Below are 23,101 nucleotides of genomic sequence, written 5' to 3'. Positions count from 1 at the left end.
AGCTAAGATACTGCAAGCCTCCAGGTGTGAAAAACATTCTGTTTCCACTGGTACATAGCCATGGATGGAGGATGGATGGAATGAGCTAAATGAAATGCCACTGACATGAGAAACCAGATCTTCTCACCAGACCAAAGCCAGACATGAAGTGCAGGATGCAGAACTGACAACTAGGATTGACAAAGGCCAGGGAATAAAGGTCGAGGGGCAGGAGGGAACAGCTGTAAATGGAGTAATCAAGGCAGTCAATGAGCCAGTGAAGAGCAATTAGAAAGCTTTTGTACAGATAACTCAATGAAGTACTCGGATAAGAAGATAAACATAAAAGAACTTGTTCAACCAATCCTGACTCAAAGCATCGATAACAAAAGCAATGATGGTAAACTTGAGACCAAAACAAAGGTAGGTGGCAACTGAGAGTGGTGGCAAATGCACTGATATGAGGAATGCCCCATTGAAAAACAAGTGGATGAATGGATCACCCTGTTGGGTAAACCTTGTCAGGTCGAGAAACATGATCTGCCACAAGGTTGAAAGTACCCAGTATGTGATACGCTGTCAAACTAATGTGATGATCATGGGCCCAAAACAGAAGTTCCAATTATAAAAAAACAAAAGGATCTCAATCAGGTGTCACCTTGGTGATTGATATGAGCCATTACTGTTGAAATGCTGGAATGGATCATGAACAGATAATCTGTGAAAATGTAAAAAAAAGTGATCCAAAGTCCAACAACAGCAAAGAGTTTAGGGATGTTGATATGAAAAGAACATTTCCCCACAGACCAATGACTCAAAGCCTCCTTTTGAATGACCAACACAACCAAGCCCAGAAGGGTTGTATCTATGAACAGATGTAAATTTGGCCATATAGGAAGAAATAAAACAACCACTGATGGATGAGCCTTGTCCAACCACTATCTGAGATCATCTGCAATACAGGAAGGAAGTGATATAGGGGAATTCAAGGGATCCCAAGTAGGTTTCCATTGGTCATGAAAGACCCATTGAAGGGATTGCATATAAGCCCAGCCAAGGGGTATGAGAGGAGTAACAGAAGACTACATCCTCAAGAGCAACAGAACCTCTTGAGCAGAAAATGAAGGAGCAGACAGGATGTTCTGAGTGGCCAGTTCCATAGAACAGAGCCATAGAGTTGTCAGGGTAAAATGAAGACAGTAACACTGGGCAATGGTATGATGGATTGGAGATTCATGTCTTGCCCTCAAATATGGAAACTGAATCCAACAATTATTAGTTCAGATATGAACATTCCATGCTATGATAAGAGAGGGCAGACTAATCTGAAGCCTGTTGAGTATGACAAATACTAACATTGTAACCTAAATGGGAGGCAAAATGCTCAGTTTGAACTTGAATAAAGGAATGGGAGGCAGAATCATGTAATACTGAATGACAAAGGTAACAAAAAGTATCAGTAACATAAAAAACATAACATACCTAAGAAATGAAATCCAAGAAAGCCAACAAGGGCCTAACAGAATCATCAGGTGGGGTTAAGAAAGACATGGTGAACTCTAGAGGATAGAAACAAATAATTAAAATCTTTATCAGCCTGGCCAGTCTCAAAAGGCTCAGTAGAAAGAAGAGCAACAGCAATAGCCAGAGGTCATCCCTTATAACAATCTCCCTGCAAATAAAAGCCTGTATATCCCATGAGAGGTCACCCACACCTGTAGCCTGAATTATGGTATTAGATGCATGGAGATGTACCTGAAGTGGTAGCATTTACTTCAGAATTCATGCTTAATGCGAGACAAACAAACAAAGTTTTCACAACAAAATACCATTAAATAAAACATGTTCAAAAAAAAAGTAAAAAAAAATTGAAATAAAGTAAATTAAGTTAAACCAGTTAAAGAAGTAAGGAACAAAAAGCAATGTCTGAACTGAAGCACTGTCAAACAAGAAGTGATGGTTCAGTAGTGGCACATGGAGGGAGTCACATGTACCATGAGGTAGTAGTGTCCTCTTCTTGGTGGCTAGATGATGCATAATTATTTGCATGAGAGATATGTTGGATCTTTAATTCCAATAAGGAGTACAGAAGGTTTGCTGCATGGGTTAAAGTTATAAAGAACGTTTGCATATAGAGGTCAGCACAAAATGGAAAAACCTAATCTTTTGAGAAGAGGGAAGGTACCATATCAGAATTTATCATATGGTTGTTTTAATTTTCAACCATGAATTGTAGGTTTTTATGTTAGATGTTTATTTTTTTGAAAACGTTTGCTTGTTTTTATGATTTCACTTGTCAAAATGAAATGTCTTCTATATATCTAAACCACAATGCAAGCTTATACATTCTAGTGTTTTTGGCAAATCATCCATGTAATGTGAGAAAACAGTGACCAAAGTATCTGATAATGGATTTCCCACAGCAAGTCTGTGAAACTGAATGAAATGTGAATCTCTGTATTGAAGGCAAATAAATGTAGCTAATTATAACAGTTTGATTACGTGTTCCCATTTTATGTTGAGCCTCTTTTTGGGATCTTGAAGTAACTTTTGCAGTAAATTGGAATGCCTCTTAGCATTTTCATCCAAAAAGCTAATAAAAGAAACTCACTCATGATTTTACCAACCAAACACCAAACAGCATGATCCCTTAATGGTAAAAATATATATTGAATGATACTTCTAAGTTTTATCAGGCATTATAAAAAAACTGAGCAAACTACTTTACAAATGTTTGCATACAAACCAACCAAGAATACCAAAACTCTAGAGTTTAATAAAGGTTCATAAAAACACAGTAACACAAATTCTAAAACTACAACCGAGGTAAACACAAACTATTTACTAATAAAACATAGCTTTGAAAACAACTTTAAAAAAAGCTTAAGTGTAATTGGGTACAGCAAAAATTTGACTATCATGTATTAGTTGAGTAAATATACAGGTTTAAGTTTTCTGTTAGCTTCTGTAGGAATTCATTCCATTTGCAAATTGTTAAAAAACTTGCTCATTAAATTATATCTGTTTGAAGGTTATAAAAATCATCTTATACAGTTTAGAGACAGGTTGAATATGTATCAAATTTTATTACAAGATAAACACAGTAACAAAAGTACAATCTGAAGGTTTCACCATACTTAGGTGTAAGTAGTTTATCTACACAACACCTCAACAGGAATATGTATACTGTATGAAATAAAGGTGTCATGATTTGAGAACAATTAAAACTTAATATAGGTATATTATTGGTATTTGATTCTTTGTACAAAGTTATGGTGTTTCTAATTTCTTAACAGATATACTACTGTTTTATGGAGTTGTAATATTTGTAAACATTATGACTTTTTCCAATTGTGTTCACCAAATGAAATAAAATCATCAAATCAGATAAATTATGCATCATGTTTATTGAAAAGGGGAAGTAACTTTAAAATATTCTGTAACTCAAATCATTTACTGAATATTGTTTTTATGTTTATTTCATTAAGGAACATAAATAAATTGGATAAGTGCCTACTTAACTATTTATATTAGCAATTATGATATATTTTAAATAAAAACATTATTACCCTTATCAATGACAGTAAAACATTTATATTATTTGATTTTACAGAATATCAGTTGAGATCACTGCATATTTCATTGTATATTACAAATTACTTAGCTCTAGATTTTTATAGTTAGTTGTACAACAAGGAGATCCAATATATCATATTGATATGTTGGAGAGAATTGTAGTATGTTATTCTTCACTTCCTTACACGTAATGAATAATATAAATTTATAACACATGTTCAGAGGAAGGGATGTAAGTACTTACACATGTTTAATTGACGGATGAAACTCCTCATGTTGTTGTGTTTGAAAAACAAGGGAAGAAGGTTTCTTGCAAACAGATCTTCATTTGGAATTATGAAACTTTTCCCTGTCTGTACAGTCAACTTTCATAGTTGGACATTAATATCAAATGTATTAGAAACATTTTGTACAATTTATATAATGGATCATTATATGGATAATATCATCAACCAATGGATAATAATAACAAAAACAACCAAAGACTGATGTCATTAGAATGATGTAGACAAGAAATACAATTAAAACAATATGAACTTAAGCAGTTTCAACTTGAATTCACAACTGTAATGCATTATAGATGTCAATGAATTTTTGCAATAAACATTTTTCATTTTGCCTGGAGATGAGAAATTTAATCAATATAATCAATTATATATTAATGTATCATACAAAATAGCCAATTAAATAAAAGTACAACAAACTGAATTTAAATAAATTTGTATGTCCCATCTAAATGTTTTTAGTATTCAGTGTTACATATTGTATTGTTCAACAGTCAGGAATGTCATTATGTACAAAGGCATACAGGAGTAGACACAACATGCTTTATAAATGAATTAGACAAAAATATGTCAGTAACAAAGTCTATCTTTGTCAATTGGAAAAAGAGACTTTATTAATGATATATTTTTAATAACTAGTTTTTCATACTCTGTTGTATTTAGGGTGACCAAATTTAATAAATTAAAAACCAGAACAAACATGTTTTATTGGAAGGACCCATTCTTCAGCCAACAAACATTTTTAAATATCCATACAGAAGTGGTGAGGGTTTTCACAGTACATTTTTGTGATTTCAAAAATTTAAAAAAACTGTCTGAAAATATTTGAACTATTTCTTTAAAGAAATCCTTGCCATTTTGTTATTGTTTTTCTTTTTTGATTGTTATTTTAGAGCATAATTGCATGTATGACAACACATAACAATATTTAGGAAGACACTTATTGGTCCATCTAGGCTGTTCTATCCACTAACCTAAACTAAAACTACTGAAAATAAATTATCAAAACCAACCCTTATATTTCATATATTTAACAAATCTTCCCTTAACCCTTCCATCCTGGATATCCCTTTAGACACTTTTATCTGCAAGTCACTAAGATATATCCAAAAATTAATTAAGCATCTTAACTATAAATGTGAGTGGAATTAACCCTTTCAGTATGAGCTCAGTATAATATACACAAGTTTGTCTACACATTTGCACTTTTAAGTATTTGCACCATAACTTTTGATACAGCATGTGTATCTTCACAACAGTTGGTAGACTTTTAGTAAAGGTTACAAGTATTTTGTATACAAAAAATAATATTTTTTGATAAAATAATTTTTGCTAAAGATTTGTTTATGAAAATAATCTGTTTTGTTACTCATCTAGGTGCAAACTGATTTCATGTTAGGATAAAAAAAAATTCTTCCTCCCAAACACTGCAAATATTATTTGTGAAATCCTCTAGAACCTCCTAAATGGCCCGGCATGGCCAAGCATGTTAAGAGAATTGTAGTATGTTATTCTTCACTTCCTTACACGTAATGAATAATATAAATTGTTGTTGTGGCAATATCTCAGGGTCGCGGGTTTGCATCCCCGTCGCACCAAACATCCTCGCCCTTTCCGTTGTGTGGGTGTTATAATGTGATGGTCAATCCCACTATTTGTTGGTAAAAGAGTAGCCCAAGAGTTGGCAGTGGGTGGTGATGACTAGCTGCCTTCCCTCTAGTCTTACACTACTAAATTAGGGACGGCTAGCACAGATAGCTCTCGAGTAGCTTTGTGTGAAATTCAAAAACAGAACACACAAACAAACCTCCTAAATACATTTCAAATACCTGTTTTTAGTAATACTTTATATTTTATGTTATTTCATATACCATGAATGGGGTCTGTTAACTGACCAACCTCATAAAAAGTAGGAATATAATTATATTTTTCATACTAAAATTACTACACACTATAATAGAAAAATACAAATGTTTGGTCTAAGTAGCTTAAATCTCATAACGCTATGTGTACATATATATTTTTACTATTATATTGACCTTTCAATCATGCCTAGATAACATTTCATAACTTCCACTGACATGATGTACGTGCACTTGTGTTACATATCCAGTAATATAAAACTGACTTTTAGTCAACCCTGTGTTTTAGTGAACTATTATTTTGTAATATACAGTCACATTTCAATTATTGTACATTACATATGTATATAGATTACTAGTGTTTAGAAATAAATTATTAAACTTACTTTTCTTAAAGTATAAAATAAATCAAAAAGAAAAGCAAACAATTATCTCTTCTCACTACATTCTTTGTACTCAGTTGCTGCTGGACATAAGTTGCTATGATTTTCAAAATTTTGCACATAAAGAATATCAAACAAATTTTTTTTAGGTTTTGTATATACAATTGAATAACAAAAAACAATATATAACTATACTGATACCATAAAATTCCACTGTAATTTATTAAACTTAGTAAATAAGATTTATGAAGATTTAAAAAATATGAAACTTCGAGCAGACAAAGGGCATACTCTACCTCCTTGAAAATGTGAACTGTAAAAATATGGTAGCCTTTTCAAAGCTTAATATGGCTGATAAAACCAGTAGGGGGCATACTAAGCTGTTAGTTGGTTATTCACATGTCATATATTGAAGTGAATGTATATAAGGAACCATTTTCAAAAATAAAAGTAGGTGAATGGGGCCACTGTGCTTAATTCAGTACATAAGCCATATCTCAGCAAAATAAAAAGATAAAAGATTCTTATTTAATATTCTAGCTTGATAATATTAGCAATTTGAATTACTAATTTGTGTGAAACTATAGACTTGGTATTTTTAAATCACAAACATCTAATTTTAAACAGTACTGCATTCAACATACCTGATGACTCAGTAAACTCTATATTTAGGTGGGTGATTTTGATATTTACTTTTAAATTAAGAAATCAATTCATATATAATAATAAAGTTTAAATTATAGTCTACAATCTGACTTTAAAGTAACTGACATTTATTATAAAAGAGTTGTTCAACAAAATTTTGATTGTAAGTCAACAAATGAAACGACATGGCCTATAAGTTGTGATCAGTCCCAAAATGGTTAACATTATAATGTTTTACAAGTCAAATATTTATGTTACACAAGTTTTAATTACATTATTTCAAGAAGAACTTTCAATAAAATACATAAAACTTTGGGTTTTGTTGTCACATGACCTACAGGCTATGAACATTCTCAATTTTCACATCTCAGTCATGTTTTAAGATAACACTGACATGTACATCTAGACAACAAGTACATTTACTTGACATGTAGAATTCAAACTTCTTTATCTTTAGAAACAAATAATAAATTTTGTCAATCCTTGATGGGTGTTACACACCCCTCCTATACTTTGTCTTGAACTTTATACACACATATAACTGCTACACATACATGTACATAATCATTAGGACAAGTCAACTTTACACTATAATCTAATAATGCTTAATTTGAAATTGGCACACACTTGTTTGTCATCTGGTAGACGTAACTGGCTGCATTATTCTTAGCTACTTATGTTACAGTTATAGAAAGTTAAATTTATTTAGGTCTTACTTTTATACCTTTGTTCATGATGTATTATTTATGGTTTAAATAAATGACTGAAAGATCTTTCTTTTAAATACTTTTTGTCAGTTCTCAAAGCTTAAGATCTTTTTTAGGGTAACACAATTTTGTTGAGGCTTGTGCATCTCTTTTGAAGATACTGTGATTAAACCCAAAGTGCACCATTTAATTGTGCTGTGAAGAAGAATACAACAAAAGTAAAAGACAGGATTGGAAAACATTAAAATTTAACAATCTATGAGAAAGTGTAGACCTGAAATTGTGAACATAACCAAAAGAACTTTCAAGATATTCTATGAAAAATTAAAAGGTATGCATATGTTTTATATTTCTTAATATTAAACATTTCATTACACTGTGTGTTAATTACAGCATGTACAGTTAACAATGTGGCAGGAAATATAAAATATAAAAATTTACCTTAAAAAACTTTTCATATTCACTTAAGAAGTGTAGAGGTTATGCAAGCAAAACTCAAAAACTTTAAGATGTAAAAAAGTATTTTTATATTTAAAATATAAATCACCTTGCATACCTTGAGTGCAAATAATTACAAAATATAAGTAACACGTTTTTAATGGACACACTAAAGTAAAATAATGTCATTCTTTGTTTACAAGATACCAAAAATATTTAACAAAATCTTACCAGTTTTTTTTAATGATACATTAAAAAACCTCCAAGTTACAGTGTGTATTGTTACACTGGTATCATTCTTCAGATGGGGTTGTGTAAAGTACACAGACTCGCTGATAAGAGTTAAAACTCAAATTTACTATCTACACAACATCCAAAAGCAACCCATTCCAAAGACCAACTACCTTGTTGAAAAATTCAACTGTCTTTGTTGAAGATGACTCCTACCCTGCCAAACTTTATATTTGTGTCTCCTGGTCCTACTATTATCAATGTTAAGTATGCAAAACAGACGATGCTTCAACATTATCAATTATATACATTTCACTGTTTTATTGTCATTTCACTAAACTAAATTTACCATTAAAAAAAGAAGTGAAACGTACTTGTCTTTAAATATTCACGTAACAGTGCAATACAAATTCACGCTACTTTTTAACACCAAACAAAATCATAACTAGTAATGTTATATTCATTAAGCCTAATCTATAAACATGGCAGTGAAAGTTAATACATTGCATTGTTGACATCCATGTACTGAAATAGCTGTACAATGAAAATAAAAGTGTGTTCAGGCAGGCCATTTTAACAAAAGTTATTTATACCATGTCAGTGTACTTATCTAACTTAATTTCCAGATTTTGCTAGGCCATAGTATTAGCAACTTTCACAGCACATAATCACAATATACTAACTTGGTTCATGAATTCACAAATCCCTGGTCCAATATTTCTTATAATTAGTAGTTAGTGCTTCAAATCTTAAATATATAGATATGTATTACCAAAATAATCAAAACAACGTTACATTAAAACTGCAAATATACATTAAATATGAGCAAAAAATATAACTCATTACTTAAACACTAAAATTTTAACCTTAATTTTTAGTTAAGAGAAGAAACTACACTTAAAATTAGCAACAAATTTATAAAAACATTTAAGCTTCTGAGCTGGTCATCTTTTACCAAGAATGGAGTCAAGTGCTAAAAACAACATTGTGTGAAAAAGTAAACACAGCTACGACTACACAGACAAGCAGTGACATGTCTTAAGTTCTACCAGATTCTAATTGTTTTGATAATGCTACTTTAAAAAAGTTTCTGACATAAATGAGCAAATAACATTGACACATTAAAAACAAAAAAATGTTGTTAGATTATGTAATACTGAAATAAGCCAAGCATTGATTGTTACAAATTAATATTGGTTTCCAATGAGCAACTTACCAGCTTAGAACAAAAACTAAACATCAGCCTAGTAAAAGTGTGATTAATTAAACAAACACTTCTTACATTCTTATTTTAAATATTAAAATACATTGTTTCATCAACAATGTTAATAACAATGTTTTGGAACATTTGGCTGTTCCATTATTGAAACTAAATTAAAATAACATTAATATGCTCCTTGTATGACAATCCATCCATCCAAGGCAATATTGTCTGAACCTTTTCCAACAACCTGATGTTTTTCTTGAGGTAAGAAGCCCAAGATTGAATGCATTATTCCAAATGTGGCCTAATCAGTTACTTATACAATAAAATTATAACCTCTTCAGACTTGCATTCAATATTTCTGTAGATACATCCTAAAATCCTATTTGCCCAACCACTAGCAACAGCACTTTTTGGATGGATTTAGAAACTGATCAGTTATTACACTATGATTCCTTTCTTTCTGTTAAGGTTATTCTAATTCAAATTATGCTTGTAATTCAAATTATTATAACTCATATGCATTATCTATTAGAATTAAAACCCATTAATTTGCTCAACTCACTAAATGATTACGATCCTGTTGTAAATCAGCAGCATCCCCTCCACAGTTAGCAACAACCAAGATCTTAATATCATCTGCAAATGTATGTAATTCACTGACTATTTCTTCACCAATGTCATTGATGTAAATATAAAAAGAATAAAGGTCCTTAGACTGAGCCACTTGTTACATTAATCCAGTTTGACTGAAATCCATTTGCAACAATCCTCTGCTTTTTTTTCCATCCAGCCACTCTTCTATTGAATTTCCTAATTTATCCCCAATGCCTACATAATTTTTTCTACAACGTCATGTGCACGTCATTAACTTTACATTTCATTACTTTTATGAAATTTCTCCCAAATTTGCTGGTATATACAATTAAGGTGAAAGTTAATGGCTCATATTCATGCCAGTTAGTATATTTTAATAAATAATGTTACAAGAATTAACTACAAATAAATATAATATTTCATAAACTTAACTGCTTGGATGATTAAAGATGTGATGAAATTTCATTTACACAAATATCTCTTTACAGCACCATATTACAACTGCCTCAAATAATTAGATTTATTTAATTCCAAAACACCCATTTTGATATATATATATATAAATATCTAACATATTTAATTTAATTTCTTTATACTATTACATATTAGAATTTTAAACAGCCTAAAACTGAATTATATACTAATTTAAATTTAGAAGCTAAATAAATATCGATATATATCCAATATATGATATCCTCCAACAAGTTTGATACACACATACAATTTTTCTAATGTGAATATATTTTAATATACAAATTATGGTAGTGATTACAAATAATGATTTATGTACAAATTTTACACATTTACAAACAATACTGAGTCCCATATCAAATCTGAAACTTATCTGATGTCTTATCAAAGATTCACAATGAGCAAATTAATCATTAGTTGATGCAGATACAACAGGAAGCTAATTAACTCTGCATTCTTTGCTGATCACATGTAGAGTTTTTCACCACTAAAGTTATGTAATGTTTTTGCAAAAATACTAAACGTCCGTTTTGAATCCTCTGAAGTAAAATGGTTTATAATGTTTCAAATCTATAAACATTTCTGGTCAAATATCTGATGTTCCCAATTAATAAGTGTTAATCACAAATAGAACTTCTCACATTTATAGCACACCAATAATAGCAATGTTTCTTGACATGTCGCATTGGTTACATTTACAAGCATGAGGAAAGTTTCTAGAAATTTTAGTCTGCATGACAATACATATGATACACTTATGTTTATGTACTCATGTATATTGTTGATTCTTATACTTAAGAATCTTCTACAGTTTTAGTGAATATGCAGGAATTTCACAACACAAATTTAAAAGTATGTCTTGTGCATTTCTAAATATAAAGGTAACTTTATAAACATCATTATTAAAATAGATGTATAATATTAAATCTGTCACACTTTCCACCTTAGAGAATAAAAATTGGCATTAGACAGTCTTTAACATATTATATATAAACATTGCAAACAATACAATAAATATAATACTCCATGAAAGAATTATAAAATTTCAATAACCATGAGAGTACAAAACACAAAACAAATAACCTTATGATTACAAAATTACAAAGGGCATGAAAATGTATCAACACAGATGCTTTCAACCACTTTGCATGGATCATTTTCAAATCACACTCTTGTAAAATTAAACTCCTATTTAACAGCCTTCTGTTTTCATCCTTCATTTGGTTCAAAAACATCAGTAGTTTATGATCAGTGTAAATGTTATGATGCAGGTACATATACATTGAAATGTTCTAAAGCTAATGCTAAAACCAGTTTATTCTTCCACAGTAGAACAATTCTAATTAAAAAGTTTGGACATTTGAAAAAACAACACACAGGGTATTAATTACTTTTGTCATCTGATTGTAATAGGATAGCAATAACATTACAATCAGACAGTGAATGGCTAATTCACAAGACTTATCAAAGTCAGATGCCATCAATAGAAGTTAAGTGCACAATAAGAACCTTTTTGAAAGCAGACTAGCATGCTTAAAATCACTTGAATTTTTTTTTATTTTTCTTCAATAGGTTTGTTAATCGTACATTGATGAGAGCAAAAATGTTACAATACTTCCTGTAACAACTAGTTATTCCCAAAAAATCTCAAACTCTTCTTGTTGGTAGGAGTTGGGTAACTCTCAATACACTCAACTTCAGCTTGAATGTCAGAATTACTCTGTTTGATGTTGCATTAATCTCCAATGTTTTCAAATTTGCAGGTGTCCAAGTCAAAACGACTGATCAATCTCAGAAGAACACTTAAAAGCTAAAATATTTTCAGATGCATCTCAAAAACATATTACCTAATTTTTGGCCAAAACATATATATCATAATTTTGTTTCGTCTTATTAACACCTAAATGACCTCTCACCATAGGGGCTTCATGGACAACTTTTAATATTTAAGAATGATATACTTTTCGGAACTATACGTTAGATTTATATAGCAACATTTTTCTAAATTCTTCTGTTCCTGACATTTAATTTAATCGTGTTATGACTCTCACTGCATTATCATTTTTGCATACACTAGTTGTGCCAAGTTACGGTGAAAGATATAACTTTGGCCTTGGTATCATGTGAGAAAATTAAAATTATAATTCATTACCCAACTCCAAACTAAACTACCGTGGCAGGGGTTCATTTTAGAGAGAGAGAAATCAGAAGAGTTCTCTCTCCAACTGGGGTGTTCAGGAACTTTGTAGTTCCTCTTCGTCCCCTTTCGTGGATTGTTATTAAGATTAAGTGGTGATTTTTTTTATTTTTTTTTATTTTATTTTTATTTTTTTTATTATTATTTTAATAAATTAATTATCGTTATTATTCTTGACTTTTTGGGTGGAGGATGTCTCTCTAAATGCTGTTTTGGGTGGAGGCAAAGGCGGCAGTGGAAAGAAAGGCCGGGACTTGTCCCGAAAGGAAGAAGTTGGGCAGATGTGAATATGAATATAATTCATTCAAATCCAGATCAAATCAAACGGCACGATTCAGGGTCTGGCAAAAGAGTTGCCTGGGCTGGGATCTAGAAATCCAATGCCTAAAGATTTTGATGTGGGGGGAAACGGGAGTGCCCCGAGAAAACCCACTTTCACACGACAGGCGCCGAAAGTTTTGCCTGTCGTGTGCCCTGTACCTGAAAAAAAGGAATACATATTAATAACATGGATTTTATTTATTTAGATTCTTTGTTGAGTGGATTGTGATTCTTGAAATATGTTGTAAGGTGATATGTATTTTGTTGGTGCACTTGATAATTTGTGTAGTGATGCCGTTAGTTTGTTTCTATTTTCTGCTTTTAGATAATATTTGAGAGAAAGTTCTGTCATTCTATCTCTTATAGTTGGTAAATTACTGATTTGGTGTAGATAATTTGTTGGCGTAAATGATGGTAAACTGAATGCGGATTTTAATATTCTGTTTTGTTGCACTTGGATTTTTTGGAGTGTGTCCCAACTCCAACATATTAATCCATCGTATTTAGAATCATCTACTAATTTCCAAACTTTATACACAATCTCTATATATTTTTCTTTTTCTAACATTTACGCTTCTATTTGTCTTAGTATTCATTACAAAGAAATGTAAAAATCTTTATAAAACACTTAGATTTTGAATAAAGAAAACAAACAACAGAACTTGTATTGATTGGTTGTTATTTACGTTACGTGTTCTGAAAACATGCTCGAAAGAAACAGCGTGTAGTACGCATGCGTTAAAACATGTATGACATGATTCTTGGAAGTACCAATTTATGTTTTGGATAGAAATGCGAATTGCGAAACAATAGGCCATGATATGTTTCTGTTAAGATTTAAAACAAAACAAAACATTGTTTTATCACAGAAACTCAAGAAATATATTATGGAGCTGAATATTAATTCTCGAAATATCAGTTTGAAAGAACGAGACCAAATACAATACGAAATGTAAATGTTACAAAACAATATTAAATACAAAAAAGTACACTCAACGACAGAAGGCACTTCTATTGAAGAACAAAATTTACTTGACTGAAGAATATATTCAACATGTCGAAGTTGAGTTACTCTTCCAAACTTAAAAAGAAAAGTATTATACAGTATTATATGTAATGTTGTATAATTTCATTCTTCTCAGCGCGAATATTCTAATTATGTCACCAATGATCATTCCATTAGCAAAATAACGGAGGATATATCGTTAAGGTTTTAGCACATCTGAAAATTCAAAGATTGTGTTTATGTTTTATTCCTTTTCTACATGTTCATACTTGAAGATATAATGGTACTGCTCTCATCTTCTGGTTATATGTCAGTTTTCTTTGCTTAACAACAGGATATTTTATAATTCTAAGTTGGAAATATACCCTGGATTGGAAGATCCCGCTGAAGATACAAGAGATGGGTGCAATATCGCATTTCTTTAGACACTAATTGGTAATACTAATTGTGCTGTATTTAAACGTTACGTTTTTATTTATCATTATTTGACTGAATGAGGATGATTCAAGAAAGCCTTGATAATCAGACTTAATCAAATGTTGTTGGCATTGATAATTATAAATTGAATTAAGATTATAACTTGAATTTAGATCAGATTTTTTTCTCTGCTTCATTTCTCAGGCAGAAACCTCTAATTTTTTATGTTACGTATTGCATTTTAAAATAGTCTGATACTAAGCTAAATGATAATTTAAATTTAGAAGTTAAATAAATGTCAGGAGGTGTCCAATTTACGATAGACACCAACAAGATTGATACAGTTTATTTCTCTTAATACAAATATATTTTAATATACAAAAAGTAACACAATTTATAATAATAATTACAAATAATAATATTTGTAAAAAGGTTTTATAATCTTATAAACAATACCAAGCCCTCTACCTGGTCTGGAACGTCCTTGGGATCTTATTGAGGGTTTATGATGAGCAAATTAATCCTGAATTGATGTATGTTGTTTGTTTGTTTTGAATTTCGCGCAAAGCTACACGAGGAATATCTGTGGTAGCCGTCCCTAATTTATCAGTGTAAGACTAGAGAGAAGCAGCTAGTCATCACCACCCACTGCCAACTCTTGGGCTACTGTTTTACCAACGAATAGTGGAATTGACCGCACATTATAACGCCCCACGGCTGAAAGAGCGAGCATGTTTAGTACGACGGGGATTCGAACCTGCGACCTTCGAGTCTGTGTAGATACAATTCACTTAATAGGGAGCTAGCTAGCTCTGTGTCTTTTGTTATATCACAAATAAAGTTTTCCCTGACGATATTATATAATATCTTAGTAATAATACTAATGTTTGATATGAATCCGCTTTAATTAAAGGTTTTGCAATGTTCGAAATTTATAAACATTTCAGGTCAAACATCTGAAGTTCCCAAATAATAAGCATTAATCACAGTTACAGCTTCTAAGGCTTATAGTATATCAACAATGGCAAACCAATAATACTTACTGTCTCTCGGCGTGTCGCGTTGGTTACATTTATAGGCATGGGAAAAGTTTCTAGAAATTTCAGCCCGAACCACAATATAGATGATACACTTGTGTTTGCATACATATATTGTTGATTCTTACACTTCAGAATTTTCTGCAAATTTAGTGAATAGGTGGGAATTTTGCAATACAGATTTAAGATTATCAGTAACGTACATCTCTTAATATAAATTTAACTTAAACATCAATATTAAAATGGATATATAATAACGGATCCATAACAATATAATAAACACCTTTTAATCTGTTACAAGGAACGGTTTTTATATGGATTTTATTAATATAATCAGTTTCAAACACTCAGAATGACAACAGTTGTTCTCTTATGGGTATGTCACAAGTTACATTTCAAAAGGGCCCGGCATGGCCAAGCGTGTTAAGGCGTACGACTCGTAATCTGAGGGTCGCGACTTCGCATCTCCATCGCGCCAAACATGCTCGCCCTTTCAGCCGTGGGGGCGTTATAATGTGACGGTCAATCCCATTATTCGTTGGTAAAAGAGTAGCCCAGAGTTGGCGGTGGGTGGTGATGACTAGCTGCCTTCCCTCTAGTCTTACACTGGTAAATTAGGGACGGCTAGCACAGATAGCCCTCGAGTAGCTTTGTGCGAAATTTAAAAAAAAAAAACATTTCAAAAGATCTATCCTACAGTTCAGAAATAAATTTTCAATGCTACGTAAACTATAAATTATATAAAAGTTTAACATTTATATGATTTATTGCCACATCAGCATTTATAATGTTGCCTTAAAAAGCACTACTTGTAAGTTGTCTAATTCTAATGGAGGGTCAAAAATGATACCGATAATAGTCAAGGAATTTTTCGGTACCATTCTAAATTCTAGTCCGAAAGACTTAGTTAGGCCTAGGCCTAAGCGTTCAGGTAGTCTTAGCAAAACAAACTTTCTAACACTAACTAATAAGAAGGTTAAGTATATTGGATAGGTTTCCTTGGATCGAGACATGATGTAAACAGTAAATTTATATAGAAGACTTGAATAATTAACTAATCAGGGCCGTGCCTGAATATTTATTTTTTTGTTTGGATGGGACAGCATTGATGGACTAGCATTAATTTAAATAATAAAAGCTCCATTTTTAAAGTTAAAACTTATTTTACCCAGCACTAACAGGGTACTTCATTTAGTTTAAATTTAAGTATTAAGCTCCTTTTTGTTAAATTGCTCATCTGCTGGACCTTAAAAAAGTTAAATTTAAACTTAACTTGCAATTACACGAGTTAAAACTTAAAAATAAATGGTATGATATGATGTTATTTTTGGTAACTTACTTTAAAGAATTAAGCTATTCGATTTATATAATATCTACGATACGTGTCTCGTTGAAAACAGACACAAATTGAATTGAAAAAGTGTGAAAAATAGAGATAAAGGAGTTAGAATTTGGATGGGGATATACCAAGATTCATTTATTATTAGTATCAGTAATACTACACCATACGCGAGATTTATATAGCAACACTTTTCTAAATTCTATATGACAATACAGAAATAGAATCATTCTTCCTCTGTTTCTCAAATTGGATCGGTTATTAATAAGCACAATTATGTTTAATTTAAACATGTCATAACTTTCACTGTATTATCATTTTTGTTTACACCAGTTATGCATTACGATACAAGACGTAACTTTGGCCTCGGTATTATATAATAAAATAAAAATTATAATCTCTTACCAAACTCCAACATATTAATCCATCATATTTGGAATCATCTACGAGTTTCCAAACTTTATACACAAACTGCATATTTTTCTTTTTCTAGCTTTGTATGCTTCTCTTTGTCTTAGTATTTATCACAAATATAATGCAAAAACCTTTATCAAACACTTAGATTTTGAATAAAGGAAACAAACAACAGAACCTGCATTGATTGGTTGTTATTTACGTTACATAATCTGTAAAGACGTTCGAAATGAAAAATAGTACGCATGCGTTAAAACATAAATTACAAAATCACTGGAAACACGAATTTATGTTTCGGATAGCAAGTGCAAATTATGAAACAACAGACCACAATAAGTCTTTATTAATATTGGAAAAAAAATACATTTTTCATCACAGAGTCTCAAGAAATACATCATGGGGTTGAATATTAATTCTCGAAATATCAATTTTAAAGAATGAGCCCAAACACAATGTGAAATGTAAATGACAGTCACAAAACAATATCAAATGCAAATCAGTATACTCGACGATAGGATGCTGTTTTCTTGGGGGAACAAAATCTATTTAACTGAAGAATATATCCAACATGTTGAAGTTAAGCTACTCTTCTAAACTTAAAAAGAAAAGTGTTATAAGTAAAGTGCAAACATTCTAACTATATCACTCATGATCATTCCACTGGCAAAATAACGGAAGATATATCGTTAAGGTTTTATTACATATCATAAATTCGACGATAGAATGTGTGTTTTATTATAGCAAAGTCACGTCGGATTATCTGCTGAGTCCACCGAGAGGAATTGAACCCCTGATTTTAGCGTTGTAAATCCGAAGACTTACTTCTGTACCAGCGAGGGACTCAACGAGCGAACTTTAATTTTTGTTCTTTTTCTACATGTTCACACTTGAAGATATAATGCTAGTGCTCTCATCTTCTGGTTATGTGCCAGTTTTCTATGCTCAACAACAGGATATTCTATAATTCTAAGTTAGAAATATACGTGGAATGGAAGATCATGCAGAAGATACTAGGGATGGGTGCAATATCACATTTGTTTAGACACTGATTGATAATAATGACGGTGAAACGTTACAGTGTTCTTTTATTAAACTAGTGTCTTCTAAGTGATTGATCCATTACATTCTATGTTTCACATCGTGAACATGAACTCATACATCGTTAACAAGATATTCAATGAATGATTTTTGTCTTTGAAGTTGAACCATTTTAATCTAGATTATGTTTTAAAGACCCTTTAACTGAACTTATGAACTTAGTTGTTTGATTATTTCATTGTTTAATCACGTATGATACGACGCCAGACAGGAGTGTGACTAAAGAAAGTTTTGTTTTGGAACATCCAACGTAACTGCGAACATATGGGGTATTCAGTTTTTCAGTTTTTGTGCGGTTTATTCTATTTAGCACAACAATCAGAAATAGTTTCTTCTAAACATTTGTTTAATGTTTTCAACTCTGCTTCGGAAACTTGTTGATTTCCTAAAATGCTCTGAACAACAGGATTTTAACTAGATTTTTTTAAAGAGTGAAACTTTCAAAGTGTAAATGAAGTCCAATAAAAGTGAATTTATGATACACTTTAGAAATAAGTATGCCATAATTAGCCCCCCCCCAGTGGCTAAGCGGTATGTCTGTGGACTTACAACGCTAAAAATCAGGTTTTGATACCTGTGGTGGGCAGAGAACAGATAGCCCATTGTGTAGCTTTGTGCTTAATTCAAAACAACAACGCCCTGATTATTTAAGATATAAACATTCAAGAACAAAAGACTATAATTCTATTTATTTTCAACAGTAAACTTTGTTTTTGTATTTTTATCATTTAAAAATCTGAGAAGTTCTTCAACCGACTTTACACTGTTATTAAAACACCACAAAAATGTCATAAACACACCTCCTGTAATAAATATACATAAACGTTCAGGACAGAACTGTAATAAAACTTTTTCATGGAAGCACAGAAAAAAAAAGTTTGCAAGCTCAGGAGGAAGGCCAGAGCACATAAGATCCCTGTATCAATTTGTTCGTGGGTTTTACCAATAAACATGAAGTGATATTTTTTCTCCGCCAAACGTAAGAATATCTTATAAAATATTTAGTTATATCCTTTACAGTTTAATTATTAGCGAACACAAAAGTTATAATAAAGATCAATTATTTCGTCTAGAGGTATATTACTTAACAATGAATATTATGTTAAGGGTTATTTTAAATTTCTCAAACAAAAGAGAGAGAGAGAGACATCGATAAATTGTTTGTTTGTTTGTTTTTGAAATTCGCACAAAGCTACTCGAGGGCTATCTGTGCTAGCCGTCCCTAATTTAGCAGTGTAAGACTAGAGGAAAGGCAGCTAGTTATCACCACCCACCGCCAACTCTTGGGCTACTCTTTTACCAACGAATAGTGGGATTGACCGTCAAATTATAATGACCCTACGGCTGAAAGGGTAAGCAAGTTTGGCGCGATGGGGATGCGAATAGTTGGGTTTGGTTTGAATTTCGCGCAAAGCTACACAAGGGCTACTTTCGATAGTCGTCTCTAATTTAGCAGTGTAAGACTAGAGGGAAGGCAGATAGTCATCACCACTCATTGCCAACTATTGTCCTACGCCTTTACCAACAAATAGTGGGAATGACCGTAACATTATACCGCCCCCACGGCTGAAAGGGCGAGCATGTTTGGTGTGACGGGGATTCGAACCCGCGACCCTCGGATTACGAGTTGCACGCCTTAACCCACCTGGCCATGCCGAGCCTCGGATTACTAATCGAGTACTTTAATCACCTGACCATGCTAGGCTGTTAATCGTTGGGATGAAAAGGTTGTCATACAACGAATGGTTAAGATCTCTGTAATTATTTTCTCTTGATAAAAGAAGAGTTAAGAGGTGATCTGATGGAAGTATTTATAAGATTGTTAAGTGAATTGATAGTGTTGATGCATTATCTTTTTTCCTACTTATTCTTAAGAATAGTAGGACTAGGAAATGAAAGTTTTGGAAGGTTGATGTCACCTTTAGCTAAAATAGTTTTATTTTTCTAATAGGGTGGTTGGCTTTTGAAACGGGTTGCCTTCTAATGGGGAGCCAGTAAATTTAAGCGAAATTTAAAACCATATTTATGATAAGTGATGACTTTAAGGATTTTTAAATAGATTTAGGTTAGTTTATATTCTCCTCATTATAATTTGTAAAAACAAGGTGTGGCATCCACTCACTTGGAGACACTCCCTCAATTATACTTGAATCAACTAATTTATCGGAAAGTTTTCAGGAGGAGAATCCAGGTTATGATGACTTTCGTGGCAAGTTCACTGTCATTTGAATGTAGAAAACTTCCAATTATTTTAGTATTATTTCAAGTTACAAGTAATCGTCATCATCGTTAAGATAGGTTATTGCACAGCTTTATATTCCTATTGTTCTCCCGAATTCTAATTTTTGTTAATCTTTACATTTCCTCAATGTCGTTATATGCAGGGTTTAGGATCTTGTTTAAGTAATGCAAGTTCAGAGACTGGAAAACTAAATAATTTAGTCTTAATTTTTTGGGAAGGTCATGTTATTTAAATTACCAAGCAGGTTCAGTTTCATTTGTGATTTTGCACGTATCGCCAACTTCTCATAGAAATGCAGAAAAGTATTTATCAATTTATAAATGTTATAATATCAAAATCTTTCCAAATCAGCCCTCCCCTTACTAGTTATCCAAAGATGATAATGGATGTTGGTTTACTATTAATTAACTTTGTAATTTGATAAATGTAGTGACGCTAACCACTTGGATACCAGTGTTTTACTTTTGGAATATTTTCACTTGTATTATTTATTATGATTAATAGCTTTTATTAATCATTTTATTCAAAACTTTCACTTTGACTTTTTTTTTTTTTTTGATAAATTATTTCCATAAATAAGTCAGCTGTTTCATTAAGAATTACTGTATCTTAGTTTGGTAATTAAAGGGATAACGATTTTAGTCTCTGTAGGGTTAAGCTTGTTGTGCCATACACTGCACCATTGTTCAAGTTTTTGTACAATGAAAATTCAGCAAAACAGGAGTTATCCTTGAACAAGATGTTATAGAGGGTAACTCGCATATTTTTAGTTTGTGTAAATTAACTCTGTCTCTCATCAACAATTACACAGTATAAACGCTTTGTCTCACTCACCAACTTAGGAATGCATAATTTTACAAGTAAGTAATGCTAAAATCTAAAGTTTTTACACATTATTGTGTAATACAACCAGAAAGTCATCCTGCGCATAACTTTACAATGTACCTTTTGGTAAAAATTTCAATTAAATGACTATATCATGCTCAACCCAACAACTGTATTACGTTAATACACAGACTGAAGTTCTAAATCAGTCCACCTAAAAACTAGAAACTGTACTGTACTTGATTCTGGATAAAGAATGAGGTTTGAAAGTGATAATTTTTATTTTGTTTCTGAATTACTCCTTGTTAGTGTGGTAAGTTTTGTTTTATTTCATAACAAAATTTCATGTTTAATAGTTTTATTCCTTTTTTTTTCTCCAAATCTTAAACTCATATTATGCAGTAACATATGTAAAATACCTTATGCATTTAATGGTTAAGTCATGGATAACAGTTTCAATTAACTAATTTAGATGATGAACAGTTTACCACTGTGAACCTTGGCTACATCTAGAAATCAGTCAACAGTGAACTGTCTATTATTACAGTTAACCTATTTAGATGATGAACAGCTATCCCAAAATAATTATTTCGTTAATGAGTATTTTAAAGTAATTATAACGTTTCTTAGAAAGTATATGTTCAAGAAATTTTTCAAAACAGTTAGGAGATTTATTGATGAACCACAGAATTTTTTTTTAATGAATTACTTGAAATATAGCCAGCAAAAAAAAAAAAAAAAAAAGTATTAAACTTATTGTAGGAGCTTGAACATTTATTTTTTGGTAATACATTCAGTCTTATGGTGTATTAAGTGACTCATTATTACGCTACTATTAACTGTTTATTATCAGCATAATTGCTAACATCAAGGTGGTTTACAGAAGTGCTATGAGATCATTAATTTTGGCTTAACAAGTGATAAGAGTAGTATTATTACATTTAAAGGCAATGGATGAAGTTCGGCTTTGAATTTTGTATGATCTCTGAGATTTCCAAATAGCTCAGAAGAATTATTACGGTATAATAATAATTTCATCTACAGTTCTTTAGATTTTTCATTTATTTCAATTAGTTTTATTCAAGTTACCCTAACTGAATACAAAATAATTCATAATCTAATATCACTTCTAACAGTGACAAAATTAGAAGATAGTTACAATCTAGATTGTCAAATGTGATATCAACTAAACTTATGAGAAAATCTTATATAAACTACATATGACACCTTCCAAACTACATCATTATTATTACAGTCATAGGAGGAGGCAGATGTTGCATCTTGATTCAACTGGTATGTTCTTATTGCAGTTTTTGTGAGGAGTAATATTTCTTGGCATGCGAATGTAACTTTCACAATTTGTTTGTTGAAAATGCCATGAAAGAAAATATTAAGAATATATTCTTTTGTATAACTTGAAGTCTTTATATGTAATACAAGAAAACCAATGTTGAAGTTTCTAATATATTACTGATTTATATCATAATATTTACAAAATTAGATTTTAAATAAACCATCTAAGTTGAATTCACTTAGGTTAATAACGTTAAAATGAGTTTCAAACAAGTGACAAGAGTTATTACCTATATGAATTACTACTTCAATACTTACCTCATGTGTTAGCAATTAATTCATACCTGTTTCTCAGAAGTGGCATAGCAGATTCATAAGACGTCTTCTGTGTCCTATTATATTAGTAGTGTATAACAAACTAAAGTTGACTTGTTGCAAAAAGATTTTACTTCTAACAAAATATAATTTTATCAAATCACAAAATAAAATTTAGTTCTAAAAAGAATAACTACTTTAACCTTTCTATGATGGGTCA

The 23,101-nt window shown here is 31.3% G+C and overlaps 1 protein-coding gene across 1 annotated transcript in view; it reads right to left on the bottom strand.

Annotated features, from left to right (window-relative positions):
- LOC143231646 (uncharacterized) overlaps nt 1-17,235 on the bottom strand; it is a 57,938-nt gene extending 40,703 nt beyond the window's left edge. The window contains exons 1-2 of the transcript XR_013017097.1: nt 17,100-17,235; nt 3,800-3,908 (exon numbers count right to left, since the gene is read on the bottom strand). The gene's annotated coding sequence lies outside the window, so the exon portion shown is untranslated. The remainder of the gene's footprint in view (nt 1-3,799; nt 3,909-17,099) is intronic.
- Between the last annotated feature and the right edge of the window lie 5,866 nt (nt 17,236-23,101).

This window comes from Tachypleus tridentatus, chromosome 11, assembly GCF_004210375.1.
Source record: "Tachypleus tridentatus isolate NWPU-2018 chromosome 11, ASM421037v1, whole genome shotgun sequence".
Lineage (NCBI taxonomy): Eukaryota > Metazoa > Arthropoda > Merostomata > Xiphosura > Limulidae > Tachypleus > Tachypleus tridentatus.
Note: the sequence above shows the minus strand (reverse complement) of the source record. Positions and strands in the feature narration are given on the sequence as shown.